Genomic DNA, 12091 nt, shown 5'->3' on the forward strand with positions numbered 1-12091 from the left:
TAATTTTGCACAATTACAGGGAGATGAAGTGGAAATATATAACATTTCTAACACGGGGCAAATGTAAATGAGTGTTCCATGAGACATTGTTGAATGGTTTCAGGACAGTGGATGCCTCGCAGCCAAAGTTTGCACTCCATATTTAAATGTCTTCCTCATTAAAATTCCTCAAAGTGTTTGTCAAGCGGCCTCGCTGGGCTGGCAGGAAGGCCGGGGGAGGACGCAAGAAAGGAAGAACACAAAAGGCAAGGAAAGAGAAAAGGGAAGAAAGATGGCTATGGGAAAATATTCGGCAATGACTTTTCATATGAGACCATGAGATTTCCATATGAATGAGAACATGGAAGATTAGCTGTGAATTGACACTGTTACTCATCTACTGTAGATCACCATGGATACCAGATTGTTACCGTTGCACCATAGAAATCTGTCCGTCTCTCTCTCTCTCTCCTGTCCTCTCAGATATATTTTGCATACGAAGACAGTGTCCTCATGCACCTGTCATTTTGTATGAGGCTCGTTTCTCATGCTTTTATTTAAGTAAAAAACAAATGTGAGTACTTCTTCCACTAACTGCCAATTCATGGTTTAAGACCAGACAACTCTCCTCTCGGAATAAGACGGTTATAGAGATGGAACGCTCAACCGAAGGGGAGTCTTGAGGAATAGTACTTCCCTTAGTTATAATTTAACTGGGTGCAGATTCTGGAAGATATAGCAGTGAAAGGACTAAGGTGCACTCTAGTGAGTATAGTTTCTTTCTTTCTTCATGCACAGCAGCAGCAGCCTTAAGTATAGAAACGGCGTTTCGGCACGTGGGCCTTCCTCAGCGTTTCAAACTCAATTCAATGATGTAAGAGTGGTCCATGCGTATCCTCTGCAGGTGTCCTACTGGACACCTACCTCTCTGGTCTGGGACAGCCACTGTTAGAGCTCCCAACCGTCCCTTAGATTACAATACGGAACCATCAATTATTTGGAAACTAAAAGCCGGGTCCCTTATTGAACTAAAAGGGTCACACTTTGTTCCTTATTTTGGGGAATCAATCATTGACACACATCTTACAAGTTCAAACAGCTCATACATATCACTATATATTACAAGTTTTTAACCACTTAAACCCTCTAGACTTACTAAACTGGATCTGAATTGTCTCTGTACTTTCTTGTCTACACCAAAGATCTGACTTTGTCAAAAAGAAAGAAAAAGGGGGCACGGTGGCACAGTCGGTAGTGCTGTCGCCTCACAGATAGAAGGTCCTAGGATCGATTCCCGCTGGGGATGCTGTGTGGAGTTTGCAAGTTCTCCCTGTGTCTCCTAGGTCTCCTCACAAAAAACATGCAGTAATCCTGGTCTCTAAACTGCCTCCCCTGGTCAGCCGGGGCGCCTGATGGAGGGAAAAGGAACTGGTTGGAATTACGTGTTCCTTCCAAGCGATACGTCCAACCGGGGAAACTGTCAGGTGAAAAGAAGCGGCTTGGACTATACTCATGCATTGCACGGCCAGTCTGTTGCTCTCCCCAGATTGGCAGAGGGAGTGTAGAGCCCAGGATTACATTAGATAATTGACACTGGGTGAAAAAGTATACAGTATACAGTAACTAAGTCCATGCATTTACTTAAGTAAACTTTAAACTTGAGTATTTCCAATTTGCAATACTTTTACTTCTACTCCACTACATCTCAGATCCAAATATGATACTTTTACTCCACTACATTTATTTGAAAACTTTAGTAAAAAAACATACATTAACCACTTCAGCCCTATATTTCGACCATTTTGAAAATGCCTATACAAGCTCACAATGCGTCCCATCATGACTTATTGTGAGCTTGTAGATCTTTGAGTACTTTTTCCACCACTGTCAAATACAGTACTGTATGTGTACACTCCTCTTTAGCATCTTGACTGTATGATTATTGACTCTTCTCATGAACTCAGGAACATTTCTCACATGAATCATCTCGTTAATACCAACCCCTACAGTGAGGCTGCTTTTAGTTCATATTATGCCACCAGACTCTGGAACAGCCTCCAAGCAGATTAGTAATGATACCATATACCAACACCATACAACTTTATTCTACACACACTTATACATGGCAATGTTTAACCCATTAAAGGGAGCATGACACGGCCCGATTATTTGATTATGTCATCAAGTAGCCTACATCTTGTGATGACGTCACGCATGCAGCAGTCTGGGGAAGATTGTATTTATCCCTACTGTATTGATACGCCTCCTCCCACCCCCGAGATAAACATTTCCCTGCCTGTATGTCTCCCCTCGCTTACACATGCAGCCTCGCACCACTAAACCAGGAAGTGACTTTACGCAGATAATGTCTTTTAATTTTGTATTCGTGCATATACAAATTTCCCCTCAAATATCTTAGTTTTACCAACATTGTCCATGTGAAATAGTTTGTTTATGCGTATTTAATGAATTAATGAGAAACGCTACATTATGGGTGTCCTGGGGGGCTGAGCCTGAATTCTGACTGGGGACAAGGCGGGGAGATTACCGGGAAGTGCGGGGGCCGGAGGAGCTAGGCCGCGGGAGTGGAACTAGAGTGTGATATTGCGATTATGCAACAGTTACCCTAAAAACAAAAACACAGCCACTCAATTGCATTGTAACTAAGATATTCTATAGAAATTAATACAATTCTGACCAATAGTTTTTTAATGTCATATACGAACACAAATCTGCCATCCAAATGAAATGACTAGCCTAACCTGCTATAGCCTACTAAGCCTAGCAACCAGTGCTTAGTGCGCCCCGTCGCGTGAGTTTTCAGACTGTTTTCTAAGACCACGTGATGTACAGTAGGCCTATCATATTTTTTTCCCGGGGCGTGTCATTGGACCTGATATCTATTCTACACCTTTTTAAGCAGTTTTCAGAAAATCATATGTTGCTATATCAGTGGTTCTCAAACCTTCTCGTGTCAAGGACACCCAAAATGATAAATATTTGGCAGCTGACAACCTGGCAAAATTGATTTTCAAAATATATATGCTATATATATGCTCAACGATTTGTGCTGGTTTAAAATTAATAAATAAAGTACTGCTATTTTTGAATATCCAAGGTATAAAATAATGGTTAAAGTGGTTATATTATAGCTAAAATGTAAAATGACACACAAAACACAAAAACAAAGCACGCAAGCACAAACACACGCACACAGTGTTGACTTATTGAAGTGTGTTGGTGTATGGTTCTCCAGGGAATCATTCATTACAATCTTACTGGCAATTAACTCTGCTGAGGACAGCATACTGACTGATCTCTCTCTCACACACACGCACGCACGCACGCACGCACGCACGCACGCACGCACGCACACAAAATACACACGCACACAAAATACACACAAAATACACACAAAATACACACAAAAACATAAAAGGAGAAGTAAACGGTCATTGCATGCGGTTAGCATTTAAGCCATTAAGACAGGAACTCCCAGAGGAGAAGATTTGTGTTTAAAAAAAACACTTTCAAGATTAAAAAAATAAAAAGCTTGCAGTGACCTTACTTGGATATCTGCTATTTTTGAGAACCACTGTTCTAAACTACTGTTCTAAATACTTTAGAGTTTTCTGAAAAATCTATGTTGCTATATATAGATCGAATCTAAAATGACGCGGATGGATGCGTTCCCGGTTTCAATGGGTTAACTGAAATCAATGTGTAAATATTAAAATAATGCAACGGCATTCCCTCCTGTCGTTCATTGTTAACCAAGGTTTATGAAATGGAGGTAAAGTCACCAACGTCATTTTCGCTATCACACAATTCCAGACGGCAGATTCGTCGCACCATGGGAGCCAAACTGCACCCGGAAGTTCGGCAGAATGCACTGGAGTCAATGAGAGCTCAGTGACCAGCTCATGAGCAAACACTATTGCTGAGTGACTGAGATCTTTTGTAAAGTAATCACTTCTGGCAAATAACAGAAGACATATAACACATTATGTCTGCTGTGTTGCTTTTCAATGTGTACACTGTGTCATTTTATAGAGGTATCTAAAGATACCTGTTCTGTTCTTTGACTATATAGAAGTGTCTATTTGTACGTCTCTAAATGTTTTGATGAATTGAACAAGGTGGACCCTCTTGTAAACAAGTGTAATGCTTAATTGGGTTGTCCACTCACAGTTAACAGTCTTTGTATTGAGTTTGTGCTTGAAATGTACTGTAATTCTGCAAACTGTTAATAAATATTTCAATCAATCAATCAAAAGAGCAAAAAGTACGTTTCTGAACGTGACAAATAACGCGAGACTGTCCACCGTTTCCTGTCTGGCAGCCAAATCTTGCGATACCCCCGGAACAGAAACGATACCTGCTGCTGTTTAAATCCTCGAATAAAATTATATACTGTGCACTCTGTGCACATCGAAAAGCAAGTGATTAGAAAACAAGCTGTGATATGTCTTCTTTTATATGCCTGAACCGATTATATGACAAAGGTCTCCATGGTTCAAAAATTATGTTGTTATGTTATGAGCTGGTCAAGCTTGCTCCATTCACTGCTTTGTATCATGTAACTTCCGGTGCGAGATTTGGCTCCCATGAAAGTGTCATGGCGCATCACAGTCACGTGACCATGTCACTTCCTTCTCTAATCTTCCTTGTTGTTAACACGATTGTTGTTAAATCACTGTGACACTGACAGGGGTCAATGTTAGGACTGATGACAGCCAACGTTATTTACAGTAGGTCAAAGCAGGTTTTGATTTGTACAATTTTAGGCTTCTTTGAGGGGGTTCCAAATGGACCCCTACAGGTCTGCATTTAGAGTGTACAAATGGAACAAAATGGACACTTAAGGTCTCAAGAGGCATTTGTCGGGCCCGTCGGGCAAGTACAGGTCATGTTACTTGCCCAAAGGTCATGCCCACTTGCTCGAAAAGTAAATCCTTAATCTTGTAGACAAATTAATGTTAAATCCAGTCAATAACTGCAGAGTGGCGACAGTCACTTTGAAAAACAGAATGAGTACATGCTACTAGTTGTAAAAAGGTAGCATTGTCCTTTATGAATAGCCAATAATATTTAATGATGAACATTCCTGAACGTTTTATTGACTGTCGGACTGTCGGACATCAGTTAGTATCAACCCCTGCATTTGTATACTCTCAGAGTTATGGGGTCCCTCCCTAGCCTCCATACCCAGGCTTTTATTTGTGTTCGCATTCGGCTCGGAATTAGGGTCCCTGAAATAAAATAAATAAATGTTTTGAGAGGGCACGGTCACATGTGCACTTCAGTGTCGGAAGCATCATCTCGTTGTGGCTTGTTGGCGGTGCTGAATCGCGTGAAGGGTAGCAACCATTTCACCGGAAAAGCAGCACTCATGTGCCATGGCATGGCAATGTACTCAGAAACATAAGGCATGAATAAGGCAAAACGACAACTGCACGCACGCACGCACGCACGCACGCACGCACGCACGCACGCACGCACGCACGCAACACACAATATCAATACCAGGTGATTGAGAAGGGGCTGTAGAGAGTTCTCCTCAGCATATAGCAGCTTAACCAACTGACAAATAGACTGATCACTGTGTGTGTGTGTGTGTGTGTGTGTGTGTGTGTGTGCGTGCGTGCGTGCGTGCGTGCGTGCGTGCGTGCGTGCGTGCGTGCGTGCGTGCGTGCGTGCGTGCGTGCGGGCGGGCGGGCGTGCGTGCGTGCGTGCGTGCGTGCGTGTGTGTAGCACTCCATTGCCTTAAAACTAATTGCACACTGTGTGATGGAGTAGTCCGTGTGTGTGTGTGCGGCTTGCGCGTGTGCGTGCAGTGTGTGGGGGTGGGTGAGTGTACTCTATTACCTTAGGCCTAATTGCCAGAAGATTGAGTAATGAAGGTGTGAGTGGGTGTGCGAGTGTGTGTGCTCGCGTTCGTGTGTGTGGTTGTGTGTGTGTGTCTCTCTGTGTGTGTGATTGCTGTTGGCAGTTCAATTACTAAGGACTGCAGGATGTAAACATATCCAGGGCCATTTTACACCACGAAGGTTAATTGACTTACTTTAGAAAACACACAAACGTGTGTGCATGCGGACACGCACGCACGCACGCACGCACGCATGCACGCACACACGCACGCACGCACGCACGCACACATGCACGCAACGCAACGCAGGCACGCTCGCACGCACACACACGCACATGCATCCAAACATATTTTGCATTTTAACAGCAGACTAAGCAAAGTATTCAGCAGCATGAAGCCTCCAATAAAATTATAGTGAACTATACTCTGTCAGCATTTAGACAGAGAGAGAGAAACCAGGGGGTGGGCAGTTAAGTGTATCGCTCAAATAACAAAAATAGCCGATCTACAAGCTCACAACGCATCACATGCTGATGGTGTTGTGATCTTCGGCTATAATTTTGTGTAAATCCTTTTATAAAATATTTACATTTCACAGCACAATTCTGGAGATATAAGGCAGCCACTGGTAATTAACTCATAATTGATCAGTTCTTGTTTTATAATAGGATGAATCTAGAGTTGCAATACCCTCCATTGACTCCCCACTCATCCAAATTGCTTTTGCGATCTGCTTGTATTAAACAACGTTAAACTCACCAACATTGCAGCTGAAGCTGAAAGCTTGAATGGTCTTCTTTCAATCTGCAAAGTGTTTGTTTCATAAAAATCCACTGTAGACATGTTATGAGCTACTTTCTGTCAAGAACTTCTGTGCAAGTGTTGGAGTTTGGAAGCACTCGTTGAAGTCACTGAACGGCCTTGCGTACCACCTGTTTCGAATTTGCACATAATGCAGGAGGCAGCTAACATAAGGAAAATAAAATGGGATTTTTACTCAAGTTGTGAGGGGAAAAAGGAAAGGTCCAAGTACAGACCTGCAGGTCAAGACCCCTTGTCAACATAGTCTACTGCAGGTTTAAACCAGTCGGAATCAACCAAATGTTAAAAGAAAACGTTTCAAAAACAAAGTGAGGGAAATGCAGTTATCTGGACCCAAAATAATACACTTCAGCAATCCTGACCTCCTACAACATTTAGTAAGTACCAGCTTGTACCAACTCAGCCTGTCAATAAAAACAGACAGATACATTAAAGAGGACAGACTATATTGCCAACAATGAACTGACCGGTTGTGGAAACAGAGGTGAATTTCCAAAAACAGACCACAGATATATTCATATAGTAGACAGACATACAGACAGACAGACAGATAGATAATGATATCTCATACTGTCACTACCCCACAGACTACCCTGGGAGTCAGTCTGTTGGTACTGAAAACCAAGCAGTACAGCATATGTATGAAATAATAATGACACGTGGAACACGCATGCGCGTCACACGCACGCATACTACACACAGACGCAGAATGAACAATCATGGACACAGCATGCAGTATTCACACACAGACTACACCACTCACACCACAGGATGAGTGAGCAATGGGGCACGCGTGCACACACATTTCCCCTGCATTCTATCACAGAGAGAGAACCCAGCATGTTGTAGCTATTCTGTATGTGAATACTCTATGCTGTTTCCAACTTGTTTCAGTGTGTGTGTGTGTGTGTGTGTGTGCGTGCGTGCGTGCGTGCGTGCGTGCGTGCGTGCGTGCGTGCGTGCGTGCGTGCGTGCGTGCGTGCGTGCGTGCGTGCGCGCGTGCGCGTGCGTGCGTCCGTGCGTGTCCACTTGGACATCTGTGTGTTTTATGACCAGGGTCCTCCATAGTGCTGTGTTAGTCTTCCACACCATTAACATGAACATAATATTTCATAGCAGCATAGACGCTGACGTGCCAACACTTTTAACGCTGCCGCATGCAGACATTTACGCGGCAATTACTGTTAACATCTAGCCTATAGCATACTAAAAACCACTGGGACACACACATATAGGACGCTATGTACTGCATCCAAATGAAGGTTTGCTTTCTTAATGCGGCGTAGCAGCTTAATACGATTAAAAAAGAAGCCTCAAATCCTTTTCACTGGTATTTTAACATTCATGCAATCCAGTTTTACTTGAAACTCTTAGCGGCACTGCATACATATATAGCCACTGTGAATATAGATTCAGATGAACGTTTCGCTTCTTAATGCATATAGGATCAAAAAGAGCCATAGACAACTTTTTGCTATAGTATTCTTTTTATTTATTTATTATTATGTTTTTATTTTGGTCATTGTGTACAAGCATAATGAACAACTTTACATCATGTGGTCAAGTGCATTACAATCGTTTGTGCTCGTTTCTCACAGGTATATTTGTTCTCAATGGTGACCAATTGCTAGTATTCTTTCAGTCTCATTTATTTGAAATACCTGAAGTGTAAACTGCTCATCCTAATTCAAATTCCATATGTGTTCATTCCGATCAAAAATATCCGATCTATACACATGCATTGCCATGAGCATCACCACATTGTCAAGTCAAGGACACCCAAAATGATATGTAGGCCTCAGTGTTGCATGGAAATGTTACTAAAAATGGTAATATATTACCTATTTCTAGTTACCAAAAAAAGGCTTACTATTACTTTACATAGCCTCTCTGCCAAAAGTAACTCGTTACTTATTACTTTTTCTCGTCCCCAGTAATTGCATCTTTTGTCCCCAAAAGTCTCATACTACCCAGTTTGATCTGGGCGGTTTAAGGCCCGCCCTTCCGCATCCAATAATTCACACATACAGACGTACGCATCAATTGCCATAACAGAGTCTAGATCTAGACTGGATTAGCAGTCTGCAAAGCAACTCCATCCCTTAAAGGGTTAGTTCAGATTTGTGGAATTAAAGTTGGAAATAAATAAAGGAAATACTTAATAGAGTGATTGCAACGGTATTAATGCCTGAGCCCTGAGTGGTGGGAGTTCTGGTCTGGTTTTGGTGAATATTAAGTAGTTCCGGTTATTTGGTGGGGGGCACTGGGGGGCAGGGGCCACTCATTAAAAATAAACTTGAACCCCTCTGTCACATGGATCGTTATCCAGTATCACTACGCCAGCAGCATTACATAAACATAGTTCCATGTGACAGAGGGGTCACAGTTGAACGAAAGTTGCTCTATAGAAATAGGTCAACAATACAAATTATGCTAGTTTTGTGGGTTAATTTATTTTAAATGCGTGGCCCCCAGTGCCCGCACCAAATGACCGGAACTACTTAATATTCACCAAAACTATAGACCAGAACTCCCACCACCAATGAATACCTTTGCAACCACTATATTAAGTATTTCCTACAACTTTAAGTCCAGATATCTGACCCTTTAAGTAATAAGTTACTTTAGTTACTTTCCACCGCTGGTGCCTATTTGGCCACGGAACACCCCATGATCCCATCTGAAAAAGTTTTGCGTCAGTGACTCCCAGAAGAGAAGAAAAATCTGATGCGTGGCACAAAGTGCCACGCTGTGAGCTTGTATATGAGCTGTGTGAGCACATAGCTCATGTGCTCATGAGCTCACATAGCTCATGAGCTATGTGAGCTGTGAGCTTGTATATCTGTCTGCTCATCACTTCGATGGAGAGAGACTCATGTTATACTGAACAAACACTCCATAGCAATGATTAATTTACAAACAAAACAAACATAAAAAGTTAAATTGAGATACCTGTAAGACGTTTCTGTCCGACAGCGACAATTCACATGTGTATAGTAGTATGTGTATGTTCCCACGTGTCGACGCAGCACACGTTTGACAGGCAGTTATGGTGCAGGAGAATCAATAGTGACCTAACCCTAGCTTGTTAGCACTCTGGCTTCAACGTCCGTCATGCTAATGAGCCGCTATGAGGCTTCAACGCAGTCAGGGAGTAATGGATCACATGTCACCCAATGAGGGATTACATTCATGTTAATACAAATAGGAAACATCTCGATAGCGCATATGCATATATGTAGTTTACGCACGCACCGTTACACTCACACATGCATATACGCAAGCACAGTTACACTCTCAAACACACACACACACACACACACACACACACACACACACACACACACACACACACACACACACACACACACACACACACACACACACACACACACACACACACAATATATGAAATCAAATGTAGAACATCAAATCATGTAATAACATGATGTAGTAACATAATGAAATTAAATGTAAAACACAATAACATCAAAACCTGTTATTACATTGGCTTTGATATCATGTTATTATTACATTACATGCAATAACAATATTTTCTGCTTTGTTTTATATGCATGTTTTCTCTTGGCGATCATTGTTCTTATAGACAGATAGATATAGGCCTACCCAGATCAATACATTGATGGACACATATTGAAGTCATTAAATCGATGAGGTAACTAGACTCAATTCAATTATATTTTACACTATATCCTGTCCCAACTCAGTCGATAAGGGAGTCAGCTTCATTTCCCCCAGGTCTTCTCTGACTTTTCACTCGCTGCTAACTAGCTGTAGGCGTTCTAATCATACCTGTGTACCCCCACGGGAACGGACACAGAGAGCATGCCTGCGGCTTGACGTTTAATTTGACAGCTCTAAAGGTGAGGATTAGCTTGGGGGGGGAGGCTCCAGAGAGGTTTAACATGTCCAGCAGATGCCAGTTGAGCTGTCCTATGCTGTCCTATAATGATGTATGCTAATGTTCAGAGGCGACAGTAGAACCGGGGTCAATCTTCTTAACGTCGAGGTCGGGTTCCGGCGGGGTGGGGACCACCATGGAGGGGTCCAAAATGGGACTTTTACGGGTCTGTTACTCAAAGAGCGTACAGCTGAAATCAAGCGGTTTCACGCATTGTGAAAGCTTGTAGATCAGCTTATTTTCAGTGAAGATATTTAATGTAGAGTGAAAAGATGAAAACACAGCCCTGAGGGACTCCACTCAACAACATGTTGGGTTTTAAGTGGGTGAATAGAGGCAGGCAACCTAGAAGCACACAATAAATGCAGTGGAAACAGGGAAAGATTGAAGTAAACAAACAAAGTGAATGTTGTAAAAATGTTTTATTGAACGGTCAGTCAGTTACGGTATTCTCTTTGTTTAAAAACTTGAATGGCCTGGGGCGGAAAACCTTTCATCAGCCTGGAGGCTGGACCCCTGCCTGAACTCTCTGGGACTGTGTGTGTGTGTGTGTGTGCATGTGTGTGTGATGTTCTTGGCAGTGTAAACCACTCCCCTCAACGCCTTGCGGCCTCAAGGCGAGAAAATAAGTGAGAAATGTAGAGTGTTTTGTCTTCTTTGACTTTAAGGTGGTTGCACACCGGCCGCGTTTTTCGGAAAATCGATGGAGAAATCCGAATTCGCATCCGATTCACGCCCGGTGTGTGGAGACCTTTACTCTAAGTTTCAGACTTGTTACCTTTTCTTTTATATCGTCTCTGTCGGGTGGAAACCTCATAGTATGTCCAAATCTGTATACCTTTCAGGATTCAAATAAAAATATATCAAAAGTAGCAGATCTACAAACACGAGCTTGTGGATCTACTTTTGATGCTTGTTGTGACGTTGTAGTATGATCCATCCATCCATCCATCTTCAACCGCTTATCCGTAGTCGGGTCGCGGGGGCAACAGCTCCACCAGAGTGCTCCAGACTTCCCTCTCCAGAGCAACATTAGTGACTTCCTCCTGGGGGATTGTAGTATGATGTAGGGCATTAATTTATGGGAAAAAAAACACAAAAAGTTAGAATTATGGTGATAGGAGGTTTCTGAGAATCTCACTGTTGCCTCCTCTTCTAACTCTGACATGTCGTCTCTGTCGGCTGCAAACCTTGTATGTCCAAAACAGTTACCTTTTTATTATTATTTTCAAAACATTTAAAAAAAACTGTGAAATATAAATAAATACATAATTTAGAAAACAAAGAGTGAAAATAGCCTATAACTATTATAAATCTCCAAGCTCCTAACGTGTCGCAACACAACATGTTAGGAGCTTGTACCTATATTTTCACTAGTTTGGGTCCAGTGGAGACATCACATCACATTTGTCTTTTGGGTCTCCAGCTAAAAGGTTTAGGAACCAGTGCTCTAAACACATGAAGGCCACTGAGCTAGTTAAGTACAGAACTCACGTAAA

This window comes from Electrona antarctica, assembly GCF_951216825.1.
Source record: "Electrona antarctica genome assembly, chromosome: 9".
Classification (NCBI taxonomy): domain Eukaryota; kingdom Metazoa; phylum Chordata; class Actinopteri; order Myctophiformes; family Myctophidae; genus Electrona; species Electrona antarctica.